Source organism: Pan paniscus, chromosome 16 (assembly GCF_029289425.2).
Source record: "Pan paniscus chromosome 16, NHGRI_mPanPan1-v2.0_pri, whole genome shotgun sequence".
Taxonomy (NCBI): domain Eukaryota; kingdom Metazoa; phylum Chordata; class Mammalia; order Primates; family Hominidae; genus Pan; species Pan paniscus.
This window is the reverse complement of record NC_073265.2, coordinates 65,224,752-65,244,793: the sequence shown is the minus strand read 5'-3', so window position 1 is coordinate 65,244,793 and position 20,042 is coordinate 65,224,752. Positions and strand designations below refer to the sequence as shown.

At 37.9% G+C, this 20,042-nt stretch overlaps 1 protein-coding gene across 6 annotated transcripts in view; it reads left to right on the top strand.

Annotated features, from left to right (window-relative positions):
- Window positions 1–20,042, top strand: part of NRG4 (neuregulin 4) — a 123,504-nt gene that overhangs the window by 12,188 nt on the left and 91,274 nt on the right. The window contains exon 4 of one of the 6 annotated variants that reach the window (XM_055098560.2): window positions 10,927–10,974. The exons of the other annotated variants lie outside the window; for them this stretch is intronic. The gene's annotated coding sequence lies outside the window, so the exon portion shown is untranslated. The remainder of the gene's footprint in view (window positions 1–10,926; window positions 10,975–20,042) is intronic. 6 annotated transcript variants of the gene reach the window in all.

Genomic DNA, 20,042 nt, shown 5'->3' with positions numbered 1-20,042 from the left:
GTAGATCTATTTTTAGGCTTTTGAGAAGCCGCCATACTGTTCTGCATAGAGGTTGTACTAATTTACATTCCCACCAACAGTATATGAGGGCTTTCCCTTCTCTACATCCCCACCAGTATCTTTTATTAGATGATATTTCATTGTGGTTTTGATTTGCATTTCTCTGATTAGTCATGTTGAGTGTTTTTTTTAAATACACATGTTGACCATTTGTATGTCTTCTTTTGAGAAATGTCTGTTCAAGTCTTTTGCCCATTTAAAAATCAGATTATATGTATATATTTTTTTGCTATTGAGTTGTTTGAGCTCCATATATATTCTGGTTATTAATTCTTTGTCAAATGGATAGTTTGCAAACATAGTCTTCCATTCTGTGGGCTGTCTCTTCAATTTGTTGATTGTGTCCTTGTGCAGAAGCTTTTTAGCTTGATGTAATCCCATTTGTCTATTTTTGCTTTGGTTGCCTTTGAGGTCTTACCCCAAAAATCTTTACCCAGACCAATGTCATGGAACATCTCTCCAATGTTTTCTTCTGTAGTTTCATAGTTTCAGCATTAAATATTTGTCTTTAATCTATTTTGATTTGATTTTTGTGTATGGTGACAGCTAGGGGTCTAGTTAAATTCTTCTGCATCTGGTAACCTTTCCCCATTGTATGTTCTTGGCACCTTGGTCAAAGAGGAGTTGGCAGTAAATGTGTGGATTTACATCTGGATTCTCCATTCTGTTCCATTGGTCTATGTGTCTGTTTTTATGCCAGTACCATGCTGTTTTGGTTACCATAGCTTTATAGTAAATTTTGAAGTCAGGTAGTGTGGTGCCTTCAGCTTTGTTCTTTTTGCTCAGGATTGCTTTGTCTATTCCAGGTCTTTGGTAGTTCCATATAAATTTAAGAATTTTTTTCCTATTTTTATAAAGAACGCCATTCGCATTTTGATAGAGATTGCATTGAATCTGTAAATTGCTTTGGGTAGTCTTTATCATTTTAACAATAATTCTTCCAATTAATGAGTATGGAATATCTTTCCTTTTTTGTGTGTGTCCTCTTCAATTTCTTTCATCAGTTTCATAGTTTTGCTTGTATAGATCTTTCACTTCTTTAGTTAGATTGATTCCTAGGTATTTTATATATTTTTGTAGTTATTGTAAATGAAATTGCTTTATTTTTAATTTTTGTGGGAACATAGTAGGTATATACATTTATGGGTTACATGAGATATTTTGATACATGCATGCAATGCATAATCACATCAGGGTAATGGGGTATCCATCCCCTCAAGCATTTATCCTGTGTGTTACAAACAATCCAATTATACTCTTAGTTATTTTAAAATGTACAATTACATTATTTTTTACTGTAGTCACCCTGTTGTGCTAGAAAATACTAGGTCTTATTGATCCTTTCTAACTAATTTGGATCCATTAACCATCCCCACTTCCCCCAACCAGCCCCCTGCTCCACCCTTCCCAGCCTCTGGTAACCATCTTTCCACTCTTTACCTCCATTAGTTAAATTATTTTAATTTTTAGCTCCCACAAATAAGTGAGAAGATGCAAAGTTTGTTTTTCTGTGCCTGGCTTATTTCACTTAACAGTGACCTCCAGTTCCATCCATGTTGTTGCAAATGATAGGATCTCATTCTTTTTTTTGTGGCTGAATAGTACTCCGTTGTATGTATGTACCAAATTTTCTTTATCTGTTCATCTGTTGATGGATGCTTAGGTTGCTTCCAAATCTTAGCCCTTGTGAATAGTGCTGCAGTAAACATGGGAGTGTAGATATCTCTTTGATGTACTGACTTCCTTTCTTTTGGGTGTATATCTCAGAGTGCAATTGCTGGGTCATATGGTAGCCCTATTTTTAGTTTTTTGAGGAACCTCCAAACTGTTCTCCATAGTGGTTCCCACCAACTGTATGTGAGTGTTTCCCTTTCTCCATATCTCCTCCAGCATTTGTTAATGTCTGTCTTTTGGATAAAAGCCATTTTAACTGATGTAAGATGATATCTCATTGTAGTTTCGATTTGCATTTCTCTGATGGTCAATTATGTTGAGCACCTTTTCATATGCCTGTATGCCATTTGTATGTCTTTTGAGAAATGTCCGTTCAGATCTTCTGTCCATTTTAATACCAGATTATCAGGTTTTTTTCCTATAGAGTTGTTTGAACTCCTTATATATTCTGGTTATAATCCCTTGTCAGATGGGCAGTTTGCAAATATTTTCTCCATTCTGTGGGTTGTTTCTTTTTTGATTATTTCCTTTGCTGTGGAGAAGCCTTTTGTTGATTGTTTCCTTTGCTGTGTAGAAACCTTTTAACTTGATAGGATCCCATTTGTCCATTTTGGCTTTGGTTGCCTGTGCTTGTGGGGTATTACTCAAGAAATCTTTTTTTTTTTTTTTTTGAGACGGAGTCTCGCTCTGTCGCCCAGGTTGGAGTGCAGTGGTATGATCTCGGCTTACTGCAAGCTCCGTCTTCTAGGTTCATGCCATTCTCCTGCCTCAGCCTCAGCCTCCCAAGTAGCTGGGACTACAGGTGCCCGCCACTATGCCTGGCTAATTTTTTGTATTTTTAGTAGAGACAGGGTTTCACCGTGTTAGCCAGGATGGTCTTGATCTCCTGACCTCATGATCCACCCACCTCGGCCTCCCAAAGTGCTGGGATTACAGGTGTGAGCCGCTGCGCCCGGCCTACTCAAGAAATCTTTGCCCACTCCAATGTCCTAGAGAGTTTCCCCAATTTTTTTTAGTAGTTTCATAGTTTGACATCTTAGAATTAAGCCTGTAATCTTATTTTGATTTGGATTTTTGTATATGGTGAGAGATAGGGGTCGAGTTTCATTCTTCTGCATATGGATATCCAGTTTTCCCAGCACCATTTATTGAAGAGACTATCCTTTCCCCAAGTATGTTCTTGGCACCTTTGTCAAAAATGAGTTCATGTATGGATTTATTTCTGGGTCCTGTGTTCTGTTCCATTAGTCTATGTATCTATTTTTATGCCAGTATCATGCTGTTTTGGTTACAATAGGTCTGTAGTGTAATTTGAAGTCAGGTAATGTGATTTATTCAGTTTTGTTCTTTTTGCTTAGAATAGCTTTGGCTATTCTGGGTCTTTTCTGGTTCCATATAAGTTTTAGGATTGTTTCTTCTGTTTCTGTGAAGAATGTCATTGGTATTTTGATAGAGATTGCATTGCATCTGTAGATTGCTTTGGGTAGTGTGGACGTTTTAACAATATTGAATCTTCCAATCTATGAACATGAAATATCATTCCATTTTTTGTGTCTTTTTCAATTTCTTGCATTGGTATAGTTTTCATTGTAGCGAGCTTTCACTTCTTTGATTAAGTGAATTCCTTGATACTTCATTTGTAGCTATTGTAAATGGGATTACTTTCTTGATTTCATTTTCAGATTGTTCACTTTTGGCGTATAGAAATGCTACTAATGTTTGTTTCTTGATTTTGTATCCTGTAACTTTGCTGAATTCGTTTATCAGTTCTAAATTTTTTGATGAAGTCTTTAGGTTTTTCCAAGTATAAGATCATAATAATCTGCAAACAATGATAATTTGATTTCTTCCTTTCCAATATGAATGCCCTTTATTTCTTTCTCTTGTCCTATTGCTCTAGGTAGGACTTCCAATACCATGTTGAATAACAGTGGTGAAAGTGGGCATCCTTGTCATCTTCCAGATCTTAGAAGAAAGACTCAGCTTTTCCACATTCAGTATGATACTAGCTATGGGTCTGTCATATATAGCTTTTATTATGTTGAATTATGTTCCTTCTATACCCAGTTTTTTTAGTTTTTATCACAATGAAATGTTGAATTTTATCAGATGCTTTTTCAGCATCAATTGAAATAATCATATGATTTTTGTCCTTCATTCTTTTGATATGATGTATCACATTGATTTGTGTATGTTGAACCATCCTTGCATCCATGGGATAAATCTCACTTGGTCATGACAAATGATATTTTTAGTATGTTGTTGAATTTGGTTTGCTAGTATTGTGTTGAAGATTGTTGCATCAGTGTTAACCAGGGCTATTGGCCTGTAGCTTTTTTTTTTTAATGTGTTTTTATCTGGTTTTGATATCAGGGTAATACTGACCTTGTAGAATGAGCTTGGAACTATTCCCTCCTCCTCTCTTTTTCAGAATAGTTTGAGTAGTATTGGTATTAGTTCTTTTTTAAATGTTTGATAAAATTCAGCAGTGAAGTCAGAGGTCTCAGGCTTTCCTTTGTTGGGAGACTTCTTAATATGGCTTCGATCTTATTAGTTGTTATTAGTCTGTTTAGGTTTTGGATTTCTTCATGGTTGAATCTTGGTAGGTTGTATATGTCTAGGAATTTATCCATTTCTTCTTGGCTTTTCAATTTATTGGCATGTAGTTGCTCATAGTAGCCTCTAATGATCCTTTGAATTTCTGTAGTATTGGTTGTAATGTCTCCTTTTTCACCTCTGATTTTATTTATTTGTATCTCCTCTCCTTTTTTCTTAGTCTGGCTAAAGATTTATCAATTTTGTTTATCTTTTCAAAAAACCAACTTTTTATTTCATTGATCTTTTGTATTTTATTCATTTCAATTTTATCTCTGCTCTTTATTCTTCTACTGATTTTTGGGTTTGGTTTGCTTTTGCTTTTCTATTTCTTTTAGATGCTTCATTAGGTTGTTTGTTTGATGTTTCCCTACTTTTTAAATGTAGGTGCTTATAGCTATAAACTTCTCTCGGTATTGCTTTTGCTGTATCCCATAGGTTTTGGCATGTTGTGTTTCCATTATCATTTGTTTCAGTAAATGTTTCAGTTTTCTTTTTAATTTCTTCATTGACCCACTGGTCATTCTGGAGCATATTGTTTAATTTCCATGTGTTTGTATAGTTTCCAAAGTCCCTCTCATTATTGATTTCTGGTTTTATTCCATTGTGGTCAGAAAAGATGTTTGATATTATTTCAATTTTTAAAAATATTTTAAGACTTGTTTTTTGACCTAACATATGGTCTATCCTTGAGAATGACCCATGTGCTGAGGAAAAGATTGTGTATTCTGTAGCTGTTGGATTAAATGTTCTATAAGTATCTATTTGGTCCATGTGGTCTATAGTACAGATTAAGTCTGATGTTTCTTTGTTTATTTTCTGTCTGGAAGATCTGTCCAACGCTTAAAGTGGGGTGTTGAATCTCCAGCTCTTATCATATTGGAGTTTATCTCTTTCTTTAGCTCAAATATTTGCTCTATATATCTGGGTGCTCTAGTGTTGGGTGCATATATGTTTAAAATTGTTATATTCTCTTGCTGAATTGACCCCTTCATTATTATATAATGACCTTATTTGTCTCTTCTTAAAAGTTTTTGTCATGGAATCTATTTTGTCTGATATAAGTATAGCACTCCTCTTTTTTGGTTTCTGTTGGTATGAAATATCTTTTTCTGTCTCTTTATTTTCAATCTATGTGTATCATTATAGGTAAAGTGTGTTTCTTGCAGGCAACAGATCATTGGGTCTTGTGGGTTTTTTTGGGTTTTTTGTTTGTTTGTTTTCTTATCCATTCAGCCACCCTGTCTTTTGATTGAAGAGTCTAGTCCACTTACATTAAAGGTGATTATTGATAGGCAAGGACTTACTCTTGCCGTTTTATTTGTTTTCTGGTTGTTTTGTGGTCTTCTCTTCCTTTTTTCCTTCCTTCTTGTTTTCCTTTTAGTGAAGGTGATTTTCTCTGGTGGTATGATTTAATTTCTTTTTATTTTTTGTGTATCTGTTGTATGTTTTTTGATTTGAGATTACCATAAAGCTTGCAAATACTATCTTATAACCCATTATTTTAAGATGATTACAACTTAACACTGCTTGCATAGACAAACTAACAAGCAAAAAGAAAACTAATAAAAACTTTAACTTCATCCTCTTGCTTTTTAACTTTGTGTTTCTATTTATATCTTACAGTACTGTCTATATTTTGAAAAGTTGTTGTAGTTATTATTATCATTATTATTTGAGACAGAGTCTCACTTTGTCACCCAGGCTAGAGTGCAGTGGCACAATCTCAGCTCACTTCAACCTCTGCCTCCTGGGTTCAAACGATTTTCCTGCCTTAGCCTCCCTAGTAGCTGGGATTACAGGCATGCATGACCACAGCTGGCTAATTTTTATATTTTTAGTAGAGACAGGGCTTCACCATGTTGGCCAGGCTGGTCTCGAACTCCTGACCTCAAATGATCTGTGATCTGCCTGCCTTGGCTTCCCAAGGTGCTGGGATAACAGGTGTGAACCACCATGCCAGGCCCATAGTTATTATTTTTGATTGGCTCATCATTTAATCTTTCTATTTAGGATAACAGTTGTTTACACACCACAGTTCAGTGTTATAAAAGTCTCTGTTTTCTGTGTACTTACTATTGATAGTGAGTTTTGTACTTTCAGATGATGTCTTATTGCTCATTGACATCCTTTTCTTTTTCTTTTCTTCATCCTTACTTCTGATAGAAGTACTCCCTTTAGCATTTCTTGTAGGACAGGTCTGATGTTGATGAAATCCCTTAGCTTTTGCTTGTCTGGGAGAATCTTTATTTCTCCTTCATGTTTGAAGGATATTTTTGCTGGATACATTATACTATTCTAGGGTAAACTGTTTTTAACCTTCAGCACTTTAAATAAATCATGCCACTCTCTCCTGCCCTGTAAGTTTTCCACTGAAAAGTCTGCTGCCAGACATATTGGAGGTCCATTGTATGTTATTTGTTTCTTTTCTCTTGCTGCTTTTGGGATCCTTTCTTTATCCTTAACCTTTGGGAGTTTGATTATTAAATTCCTTGAGGTAGTCTTCTTTGGGTTAAATCTGCTTGCCTTCTCTCTCTCTCTCTCTTTTTTTTTATTTGGCGGGGTGGCAGGTACAGAGTCTCACTTTGTTGCCCAGGCTGGGGTGCAGTGGTGCAATCTCGGCTCACCTCAACCTCTGCCTCCGGGTTCAAATGATTCTCATGCCTCAGCCTCTCAAGTAGCTGAGAGCACAGGTGTGTGCCACCACGCCCAGCTAATTTGGGACAGGGTTTCACCATGTTGGCCAGGCTGGTCTCAAACTCCTGGCCTCAAATGGTCCACCTTTGGGAGGCTTTAGCCTCCCAAAGTGCTGGGATTACAGGTGTTAGCCACCGCACCCAGCCAGCCTTTTTGTACTTGGTTATTAATATCTTTTTCTAGGTTTGTGAATTTCTCTCTTATTATCCCTTTGAATAAAGTTTCTACCCCTCTCTCTACCTTCTCTTTAAGGCCAATAACTCTTAGATTTGCCCTTTTGAGGCTATTTTCTAGATAATGTAGGTGTGCTTCATTCTTTATTTTGCTTTAATCTCTAACAGTATTTTCAAATAGCCTGTCTTCAAGCTCACAAATTCTGTCTTCTGCTTGATCAATTCTACTATTAACAGTCTCTGATGCATTATTCAATATGTCAATTGCATTTTTCACCTTCAGAATTTCTACTTATTCTTTTCAATTATTTTAATCTCATTGTTAAATTTATCTGATAGAATTCTGCATTCCTTCTCTGTGTTATCTTGAATTTCTTTGAGTTTCCTTAAAACAGCAATTTTGAATTCTCTGTCTGAAAGGTCATGTATTTCTGTTTCTTCAGGATTGGCCTCGCACCTTATTTAGTTCATTTGGTGAGGGTATGTTTTCCTGGATGGTCTTGATGCTTGTGGATATTTGCTGGTGTCTGGGCATTGAAGAGTTAGGTATTCATTGCAGTATTCTCAGTCTAGGCTTGTTTGTATCCACCTGTCTCGGGAAGGTTTTCCAGGTATTCAAAAGGACTTTGAGTGTTGTGATCTAAGATCTAAGCCATGTCTGCATTATGGGGCACCTCAAGCCCAGTAATGCTGTGGTTCTTGCAGACTTGTAGAAGTACCGTCTTGGTGATATTGGATAATTCTGGAAGAATTCTCTGGTTTACCAGGCAGAGATTCTTATTCTCTTCCCTTACTTTCTCCCAAACAAATGGAGTTTCTCTGTGCTGAGCCACCTCTGGCTGGGAGTAGGGCTATAGGTGACCCCTATAGCCACCACCAGTGGGACTGTGCTGGGTTAGACCTGAAGCCAGCACAGCACTGGGTCTTGCCCAAGGCCTGCTGTAACCAGTACCTGGCTGCCACTTATGTTCATTCAAAGCCCTAGGGCTCTACAGGCAGCATCTAGTGAAGCCAACCAGGCTTGTGTCCTTCCCTTCAGGGCGGCAAGTTCCTGCAGGCCCTGGGCAGGTCCAGAGATGCCATCTGGGAGCTAAGGACTGGAGTCAAAAACCTTAGAAGTCTTCCTGGTGTTGTATTCCACTGTGGCTGAGTGGGCTTTCAAACCATGAAAAACAGTTCTCACTTTTCCCTCTCCTTTTCACAGGCAGAGGACCCTCACCTTATGGTCACTACCACCCAAGGCCCACAGGGAGTACTGCTAGGCTACCACCAATGTTCACTTAAGGCCTGAGGGCTCTTCAGTTAGCTTGTGGTGAATGCTACCAAGCCTGGGATTCACTCTTCAGGGAAGTGGGGTCCCCTCTGGCCCAGGCCATGTCCAGAAATGCCATCCAAGAGCCAAGGCCTGGAATCAGGGACCCCAAGGGCTTGATTGGTGCTATACCACATTGTGGTAGAGCTTGTACTTAATATGCAAGACAAAGTCTCCACTTTTTCCTCTGCTTTTCTCAAGCAGAAGAAATCTCTTACCATAGCCACCACAGGTGGGAATGTGCTGGGTCTCACCTGAAGCCAGTGTGTCTCTGAGTCTCACCCAAGGCCCATGCCATACTACCTAAGTATCACTATTGATTATTCAGGTTCTCAAGGGCTCTTTAGCCAGCAGATGATGCATCCTGCCAGGAATAGGTCCTTCCCTTCAAGGAATCAGGTTCCCTGTGGGTCCAGGGTGTGTCTAGAAATGTCATCTGGGGAGCTAGGGCCTGGAATGGGGGCCACAATTCTGACTAGTATTGTATCCGACTGTGGCTGAGCTGGTGTCCAAGGTGCAAGACAAAATTCCTCTTTACTCTTCCCTCTCCTCTCCTGTCAAGCGGAAAGGGAGTATTTGCACTACCTCCTTTTCAACACCAGGCAATACAGCTTGTGGCTCTTTTGTGACTTTTTTGGAGCCACAGCTGTGTTGCCTGGGGTTGGGGGACGGGTAGTGCAAGCACTCCCTTAGGTGCCCTGGCTTGTGTCTCAGTAAGTCTCATGACCGGCAAGTCCACTGGCTCCAAGCCCAGCTCAACACTAAAACTTGCAGTTCTTGGGGCCTAGACTGCCTTTACGGTTTATTTAGGGCCCCAGAGCACTTCAGCCCACAATGAGGAAGCTTGCTGGAACTCAAGTTCCAGCTGCTGGGATGGGTGATTCTCCTCTGGCTAGGGCTTGTCTGAATGCTCCCTCTGTAGATGGGTGTCAGCTAAGTTCAGCCCAGTTTTGCTTTATACTGTGACAGCACTGAGTTCAATGTAAAGTCTCACAGTCTCTGTGCTCTCACTCTCCCCAAGCACACAGATTTCTTCACACCACTTGGCTACTGTGATGGGATAGGGGAGGGGTAGCATCAACAATTCAAGACTCTTTCCTACTCTAAGTTTCTCTTTCAGAACTATGAAGTTAAAATCAGGTGCTGTGAGTGCTCACCTGATATTTGGTTCTTATAAAGGTGCTTTTTTTGTGTGTGTAGATAGTTGTTGAATTTGGTGTTCCTGCAGGGGGGATGATTGGTAGGACCTTCCATTCTGCCATCTTGCTCCACCCCTCGAGATTGCTTTTTTGATTTCTTTTTCAGATTGTTTGCTTTTGGCGTATAGAAATACTATTGATTTTTGTATGTTGATTTTTGTATCCTGCAACTTTACTGAGTTTATTAGCTCAAACAGTTTTTTTTTGGTGGAGTCTTTAGGTTTTTCTATGTATAAGATCATGTCATCTGCAAATAAGGCTAATTTGACTTCTTCCTTTCCAGTTTGCATTCTCTTTATTTCTTTTTCCTGTCTAATTGCTCCGGCCAGGACTTCCAGTATTATGTCGAATAACAGTAGTGAGAGTGGACATCCTTATCTTGTTCCAGTCCTTAGAGGAAAGGCATTTGATTTTTCCCCATTCAGTAGGAGTTAGGTGGTCATACACTATTTAAGTTTCCCAATTAAGAGTGATGATAATAGCTAGCACTTGTTGAATCCTTCCTATGTTCCAGGCATTTTACATGTATAAATTAATTTGATACTCAGATATCCCTTTGAATGAGGCATTATCATTATGTCCCCTTCTAACTCCGCCCTCATGTATAGATGAAGAAAGTAGACACAATGATTTTTCTCCCAATGTCACACACCCATTATAGGGTGCAACATTCTACTGTGGAATTGGGAATTGGAGTCTAGCCTTCTGGCTCTAGAGCCCATTCTCTGTATACTGTATAGCTACACTACATATATTTATATATATAAAAAACTATGAGTCGAGGGTTGCTGGGAAATGATGATACTTTGAATGGTTGGTGACTTGAGTATATTTATAGGTGGCACAATTTATGTTAAAGTAGCTTTTGTGAGCTGCTACATGGAATAAAAATTTATTGCTTAAACATTTTACATAAAGTTGTTTATGCCAATATAATCAGTGATGTGAGGAGCTATTGCCTGGAGCAGGCCAGCTGCTATTATTCAAAAGACCACATCAGGTGGTAGAACCTTAGTGAAATTTTTACCAGGGCCTGACTCAGTCTTTTGGTCTTAGAAACCTAATCTGATCAGTAGTGCCCCAGAGAAGAATAAAGTAGTTTGACAACCTTATAAACCTAATACGTAATGCCAGAATGCAAATTTATTAACATACTGGGAGATAAAACTGTTACATAAACCAGTTGAACCATAATGATCAAGTCATTTTCTTTCAGGTGGTGGACCTAGATGGGAAACCCAAATTATAATCAAGAGATTTCTTGGTGAGCAACAGGCACCTTAAATATTTTTTGTTTTTTCACAACGTTTATCTATTTCAGAAATACCTCAGGTATGTCATCAACAATAGCTGCTATTGGCGTGTACTGTCAGTCTTTAACTTCTAAATAGCCTCCACCCCAGGGCCCCACCACCAGGGGCTCTGCTGCCATAGAAACAGTTGTTAACAAACATGGGTATTTTAGAGAATCTGTAGGTTCAGAATTGAGGAAAGGAAGAGTCCATGAAAAGCAGAGTTGCTAAAGGGTGCTAATTTCAAGGATAGACTCCTAAGTAGGATGGGTTTGCTTGAGTGGGGATTTCTGTACCTAAAATGTATTTCTGTAACGCTGCCTGGGGACTTTTTTTTTTCACTTCTGTTACCGAGTCTGAAATTTCACCAAATAGAGTTTGATTTCTTAAAATTATAAATATTCATAAGTGGCAGATATTCTTAGTGGCTTCCATAATACCCATTCCCTATTGCTCACCTTAATTTTGTTAGGGCAGCAATGTGCCCAGCTTGAAATAAAAAATCGAATAGTTGAAACCAGTCATAACAATCCTGTTCTCCTTTGCCAGTGATTAGGAAGGGAAGCCTGCTGAGTTCAGGGAGGGCTTTTGCTTTCCTGATAAAGAGGACAGAGGTGGCTGGTACTTTACTCTTTCTCCTCTCTTTGTGCCTTAAATGGAATCATGAAGCCGGGAGCTATAGCAGGCATCTTGTAACCATGAGATGACAAGCATGAGGCTAAAATATTCTCACAAGCTGTGGACCTTGGAGTAGATGGACAGAAAGAGACTGGGGCATTGTTGAACAGCAGTTCTGGCTTTGGACTACCTACCTCCAGACTTAACAGAGACAGATGAGAGGAAAGTTATTACCCTTGTTATGTGACAGCAAGGCATTTGATTAACTTGTGCCTGCCATTCCATGGCAGGCTGGCTCTGTGGAAATGGAGGCTATAATATAAGGAGAAGCAATAGGAAAAATCTGGAATATTGGCTTGTTTTAATTACTTCTTGTGACTTTTCAGTAGGATCCTATAGAAGGGAATGAACTCAAATTAGTGCTCCTCAGCATTGAACGCGCAGTGGTGGTGGTGGGGATGCAGTTCGCCATAGAAGTATTCTGCCTTTAGCTCCTGCTCTAAATTGACAAAGAACCTCATAATTTGGAATTTTGCAGGGATTAGTGTACCTCTCCACCTAAAGCTATTGTTAGAATTGCCTCAAGTCTATTGTAAGACTTCATAGGTCAGCAGCTAAGAGATGAGAATCCCCAGGCCTAAAGATTATTTGGAAGTGGTTTTTTTTTTAGCTATGGTTATTCACACAAGGAGTTGATGTGAAGCAAATAAAACAGAAGTTTTTCCCTCCAAGCAATTGTCATATCCACCACTCTAAGTCAAACCAGTGTGAAGTGGGCTGCAAAAGCTTTGGAGCCCCTGGGAAGGGTGTCTGTTTAGAAACTACCTTAGATGTCGCCAAAGAGGGCAATGACAAAGCAGATGCTCCTGAGACTTATAGCAGGACCTAGCAGATTGACTAACCAGGGAATTTACTTTACTGCCTGCCAAGGAATCTGCTGTTTCTGTCCTTAAGATAATGGTGTGGATTGTGGGCTGTTGACAATGTGTGCTTCCCATTATTCCCTTTTCTGAATGGGAATTTTAATGGGGTTACTCTGTTCTTTCTTTTTCACAGTTATATTAACAAAGGAGGATGGCTTAGAGATAGATATCTTTTGCCTCTTCAGATGGTCAGATAGGAATTGCCATATTTGCACTTGATATAGCAGATAGAAAATCACCCAGGGATTCTGTTTAAAGCTGTTTGCAGTAATTGGATGAGACAGTAGGGTTGTCTTTCTTTAGGAGAGAATGAGTATGTTCTGTTTAATGCATAGGTGTGAGAAGAAGTGTGTATGTGCGTGTTGGGTTGAGGACTGTGACAGACACTATTGGTTATCCAATCCAATATCTATTCCTTATTTTCACCATAAAAATTAGAAAAGTTAAATACTAGATTTTTAAAACTTATTGCTACAGTGGCCATGTAATACAATTCTAGTCCATGAGTCTGCTGGAGAACTTCACGGAAGGCTTTCCTCTTTTCTGATAAAAGGGTCAGACAGGGCTGGGGGGTAACCCCTTTTCTGGGTTTGACCTTAGATGTGATGCTTAAAGCTGAAGTGACCATCTTGGAACCATTAGGCAATAAAAATGAGTACAAAAAGTTAACACATTTAGGATGGTGGAGAAAAAATACTGAAAATATTGATGACATCATTGATTAGTGAACCAACTTTAGCTGTTGCTCTGTTCAAGATTTTGTGTCTTGTGAGAAATTTATCCATATTTGTTTATGCTATTGTGAACTGGGTTGACTGTTACTTACAACCTAAAGCTTTCTAAACTGATACATTATAAAAGTCTCTTTTATATGCTACAATATCAGGTACATTTTTGTTTTTAACCATGATGTCCTATTAGTAAATAATGGTTATATGAAGTAAGGGCAAGCCTTATTTGTTTATTTTTTGAAATACAGATGTGATTTCATTATGTTTCCCAGGCTGATCTTGAACTCCTGGCCTCCAGGTATCTTCCTGCCTTGGTCCCCTAATGTGCTAGGATGACAGGCGGAGCCACCACAACTGGCCGGGAAAAGCTTTTGGGGAAAAACAAACAAACTAAAACAAAACAAAACAAAAAAACTTTTACAGTAGGCTGATTCAATTCACATGTAAAATTGCATTTTTGAGGTGTTACTATTGACAGACATCTTCTTGATACATAGCCCAGTTTACATTTTACTTTTAGGAGTAGAATGTCAGCATAGCTAAGACTTGCACCTTAATATAATTAGGGAATATCTTCTGAAAATTGGTTTCCCATGTAGTAAGAAATGCTACAAACTTTTACAACCAAATAGAAGTCTTCAGAAAGAAATTGCTGAGTCCAGTATGATAGGTTCAATATAGTCACGGCTTTTGAATAAGATAGTATTTTAGTTCTGCATCACTGACTGCTGGGGAATGTTTATTACTTCCAAAGTGATATTTTACTCTAACTGCCTTATATCAGAACATCTACTTTTACTTTCAGTTGTCCTTTTAAATGTTTTTGTTCATCATTTCAGAAAATTTTTTGTTCCAATTGTTGACTCAATCATATGAGGTTTAAGATTTTACTTTTCTATTTTTGCCTTTCTAAAAATTAATTCATGGTAATAGCCATTTGTGCCAGCTTTTTATATCACAAGGAGATGCTTAAACAACAACCAAAGGAAAATATGTGGCAAAGAAGAATAGATATTTTTATGTGGATGTAGTTTATAGAAAAATTATATTTGGCCTTCAAAGAAAGTTTTTAAGATTTTATGTTTGTTATTTATTCACATACTGACAAGTTGTGATCAAAATAATTTTCCTAGAAAAGTAGTCTGAAGTTTTTTCATTTTGTTTATGCTAAATTCTAAAACCAAAAGCTTTTAAAAATAATCGGAAAGGTCCTGACACTGAATATTCTGTTATTTATTAAATGCCTAAGACATGATTTGGGGGGTATTGAGATCTAATGGTCTCTACTGTGGTTTTCTTGGTGGCTTTATACACAATATTTTGCCATTCTTTTCTGATGTACCCTGAGTCAGGTCTCACAAAAACTAACAATATTGTAAGACTTGCAAAGTCAGCATCTAAGGTGATTCTTAAATGTATGATAAGGGTATTTTCAACCAATTGACTGGAAAATCTTTTTGGTCTATTTCTACTGATACTTGAACACTCTATTGAAGTGGTTTGAAACAAACCTTAAAGCTTGAGCTTTTTCTTGATTTAAATTACTCTTATTTTTAAGAATGTATTGTTATTAGCATGGTGGCTCTGTGCCTAGCATATAAAGTCTTATTAGTGGGTAATTCTCCTCTCTACTTCTTGTTTACCCTGTGTGCTGGCTTTTCTTGAGTAATGTATGCCATACATATGCTCATTTTCTTTCATCATTGAAAGCATTTATCTGTGAATAATTACAGCTTTATTCTTCCTTTCCAATTTTCAGGGGTTTTATTTATTTATTTATTTGAGACAGAGTCTCACTCGGTCACCCAGGCTGGAATGCAATGGCACGATCTTGGCTCACTGCAACCTCTGCCTCCTGGGTTCAAGTGATTCTCCTGCCTCAGCCTCCCAAGTAGCTGGGATTACAGGCATGTGCCACCACATCCAGCTAATCTTTGGAGAGACGGAATCTTGCTCTGTCGCCCAGGCTGGAGTGCTGGAGTGCAGTGGTGCAATCTTGGCTGACTGCAACCTCCACCTCCTGAGTTCAAGCAATTCTCCTGCCTCAGCCTCCCGAGTAGCTGGGACTACAGGAGCCATGCCTGGCTGATTTATTTTGTATTTTAATAGAGATGGGGTTTCACCATGTTGCCCAGGTTGATCTTGAACTCCCGACCTCAGATGATCCACCTGCCTCGGCCTCCCAAACTGCTGGGATTATAGGCATGAGCCACTGTGCCCAGCCCCAATTTTTATGTTTTATATTTCTTTTTATTGTCCTAATGTGCTAGTTAAGACCTCCAGTATAGTGGTGATAGAAATAGTGAAATTGGACTTCTTTGCCTTGTTTCTAATCTTAGGGGAAAGGCTTTCAATATTTCAACGTGAAATATGATGCTAATTGTAGGTTTTTAGTAGTTACTCTTTATAAGCTTAAGCAATTTCCCCTAGTTTGTGGAGATTTTTTTTCCCTCGTGAATGGGTATTGAAGTTTTATCAGATGCCTTTTTTGAATCTATTGAGGTGACAATATAATCTTTGTCTTTTATTTTGTTAATGTGGTGAATTGTATTAATTCACACATATTAGACCAACCATGCTGATAAACCCTACTGGTCATGATATATTATCCTTTTACTATATCACTAGATTCGATTTGCTAATTTTTTAAGGATTTTTTTGGTCTATGTTCATGAGGATTAATAGTAATTTTCTTTTCTTTAATTTCTTGTCAAGTTTTGGCATCAAGGTTATGTTGGCTTCAGAAAAATGAGTTGGGAAATGTTCATTCTTCAGTATCTAAAAGATTGTGTATAATGTTATCTCTTTTTCCTGAAATGTTTGGTGGAATTCACCAGTGAAGCCATCCAGGCATAGTGTTTCCTTTGTGGAAAGATTTTAAATTAGAGATTCAAATTTGTTTATTTTTGCTTTGTTACTGTGCCTTTGAGGTGTTATTCATAAAATCTTTTCCCAGACCAGTGTCCTGAAGTCTTTCCCCTATGTTGCCTTGCAGTAGTTTCATAGATTGAGGTTTTTCATTTAGATTGTTAATCCATTTTGAGTTGCTTTTTTTTATAAGGTTAGAGGGTGGGGGACTAGTTTCATCCTTCTGCATATTCCTATCTAGTTTTCCCAGCACTATTTATTGAAGAGATTGTCCTTTCCCCAATGAGGGTCCTTGATGCCTTTGTGAAAAATCAGGTGGCTGTAGAAGCATAGGTTCTTTAATTCTGGGTTCTGTATTCTGTTCCATTGGTCTATGTGTCTGTTTTTATGCCAGAACCATGCTGTTTTGGTTACTATAGTTTTGTAGTATATTTTGAAGTTGTAGCATGATGGCTGCAGCTTTGTTTTTGTTTGTTTGTTTGTTTGTTTGTTGTTGTTGTTTTTGAGACAGAGTCTCACTCTGTTGCCTAGGCTGGAGTGCAGTGGTGCGATCTTGGCTCATTGCAACCTCCGCCTCCTGGGTTCAAGCAATTCTGCCTCAGCCTCCTGAGTAGCTGGGACTACAAGGTGTATGCCACCACACCTGGCTAATTTTTTGTATTTTTAGTAGAAGCGGGGTTTCACCGTGTTAGCCAGGATGGTCTTGATCTCCTGACCTTGTGATCCACCCGCCTTGGCCTCCCAAAGTGCTGGGATTACAGACATGAGCCACCATGCCTGGCCTGCAGCTTTGTTCTTTTTGCTCAGGATTGCTTTATCTGTTTTGAGTCTTTTAGGATTTCTTTTGCTATTTATGTGAAGAATGTAATTGGTATTTTGATAGGGATTGCATTGAATCTGTAGGTTTCCTTGGGTAGTATGATAATTTTAAACAATGTTAAACCTTCTGATCCATGAGCATATCTTCCCATTTGTTTGTGTCCTCTTCAATTTATTTCATCAGCATTTTATAGTTTTCGTTGTAGGGATCCTTTACTTCTTTGGTTAAATTTATTCCTAGGTATTTTATGTTTTTGTAGTTATTGTAAATGGAATTGTCTTGATTCCTTTTTCAGTTTAGTTAATCATCCATGTACAGAAATACTGCTGATTTTTATATGTCGATGTTTGTATTCTGCAACTTTACTGAATTCATTTATTAGTTTTAAGAGTTTTTTGGTAGAGTCTTCAGGTTTTCCTATATAGAAGATCATGTCATCTGCAAACAGGAACAGTTTGATTTCCTCCTTTCTAATTTGGATGCCCTTTATTTCTTTCTCTTGTCTAATTGCTGTACATAGCACTTCTAGTACTATGTTGAATAACAGTGGTGAGAGTGGGCATCTTTGTCTTCTTCCAGTCCATTTGGTATGATGTTAGCTGTGGGTTTATTATATATGGGCTTTATTTTGTTAAGGTATTTTCCTTCTATACCTAATTTCATGAGAGTTTTTAATTATGAAGGGATGTTGAATTTTATCAAATGCTCTTTTCTGCACCTGTTGACGTGATCGTATGGTTTTTCTCCTTCATTCTGTTGATTATAATGTATCATATTGATTGATTTGCATATGTTGAACCATACTTGCATTCCTGACATAAATCCCACTTGATCAGGTGTATTATCTTTTTTATGTATTTTGATTTGGCTTGCTAGTATTTTGTTGAGGAATTTTACATCTATGTTCATTGGAGGATTTATCCTGTAGTTTCTCTTTCTGTTGTGTTCTTGTCTGGTTTTGCTATCACAGTTATGTGGGATATCACAGTTATGCTGTGCTATCACAGTTTTTTTTTTTTTTTTTTTTTTGGAGGAGGAGTCTCACTCTGCCACCCAGGCTGGAGTGCAGTGGCACATCTCAGTTCACTGCAACCTACCTTCCCCTCCCGGGTTCAGGCAATTCTCCTGCCTCAGCCTCCCAAGTAGCTGGGATTACAGGTGCAGGCCATCGTGCCTGGCTAATGTGTGTATTTTTAATAGAGAGGGGAATTCACTACATTGGCCAGGCTGGTCTCAAACTCCTGGCCTTAAGTGATCCACCCACCTCAACCTCCCAAAGTGCTGGGATTACAGGCATGAGCCACCACACCCAGCTGGAATCACTTTTTTTTTAAACAGTTTGAGAAGAATTACTTTTAATTCTTCTTTAAAGGTTCATTACAGTTCAATGGTGAAGTCATCTGGTTCTAGATTTTTCTGTCAGGAGACTGTTTTATTACTGCTTTACTTTTATTACTTGTTATTGGTCTGTTTAGGTTTTCCATTTCTTCTTGGTTCCATCTTGGTAGGTTGTATATATCCAAGACCTCATCTATTTCCTCTAGGTTTTCAAATTTATTGGCATGTAGTTGTTCATGATCCTTTGTATTTCTGTGGTATCTGTTTTGATGTCTCATTTTTCATTTCTGATTTTTTTTATTTGGGTTTTCTTTTTTCTTAGTTTAGCTACTGATTTGTCAATTTTGTTTATCTTTTCAAATAACCAATTTTCATTTCATTGGTCTTTTGTATTTTTTCTCTCAATTTTATTTATTTCTGCTCTGATCTTTATTTCTTCTACTAATTTTGAGTTTGATTTTTTTCTTATTTTTTTAGTTCCTTGAGATGCATCATTAAATTGTTTATTTGAAATCTTTGTAGTTTTTTGTGTAGACATTTATTACTATAAACTTGCCCCTTAATACTGCTTTTGCTGTGTCCCATAGGTTTTAGTATGTTGTGTTTCTATTTACATTTGTCTCATGGGACTTTCTGATTTCCTTATTTTCTTTTTTAATCCATTGGTCGTTCAGCAGGGTGGTGTTTAATTTCCATGTATTTGTATAGTTTTGAATGTTTCTCTTATTGATTTGAAGTTTTATCCATTGTGGTAAAATAAGTTACTTGATATTTCAATTTTTTTAAAAATTTGAGACTTGTTTTGTGTCCTAATATGTTGTCAGTTTTGGAGAATGTTCCATGTGCTGATGAAAAAAATCAGTTGTTGGGTGAAACGTTCTGAAAATTATGTCCGTTTAGCCTATGGTGCAGTTTAAATCCAGTGTGTCTTTGTTGATTTTCTGGCTAGATGACCTGTTTAATGCTGAGAGTGGGTGTTGATGTCCCCAACTATTATTGTATTGAAGTCTGTCTCTCCCTTAAATCTAATAATATTTGCTTTATATATCTGGGTGCTCTGGTGCTTGGTGCATATATATATATATTTGACTGTTATATTCTCTTGCTGAATGGATCCATTGAGGATTATATGTTTCCTTTTTCTCTTTGTACAGCTTGCTTTATATATCTAGGTGCTTTGGTGCTGGGTGCATATATATATTTACGACTGTTATATTCTCTTGCTGAATGGATCCATTGATGATTATATAATGTCTTTCTTTTTCTCTTTGTACAGCTTTTGACTTGAAATCTGTTTTGTCTAATATAGATATTCCTGCTTGTTTTTGGTTTTTGTTTATGGAATGTCTTTTTCCACCCCTTCACTTTCAGTCTATGTGAGTCTTTATGGATAAAGGGAGTTTCTTATAGGCAGTATATAGTTGGTTCTTGTTTTTATTTTATTTTATTTTATTTTTGAGATGGAGTCTCGCTCTGTCCCTCAGGCTGGAGTACAGTGGCACAATCTCAGCTCACTGCAAGCTCTGCCTCCCGGGCTCATACCATTCTCCTGCCTCAGCTCCTGAGTAGCTAGGACTACAGGCACCCGCCACCATGCCCCACTATTTTTTTGTGTTTTTAGTAGAGACGGGGTTTCACCATGTTAGCCAGGATGGTCTCAATCTCCTGACCTCATGATCCACCCACCTCGGCCTCCCAAAGTGCTGGGATTACAGGCGTGAGCCACCACACCTGGCCTCTTG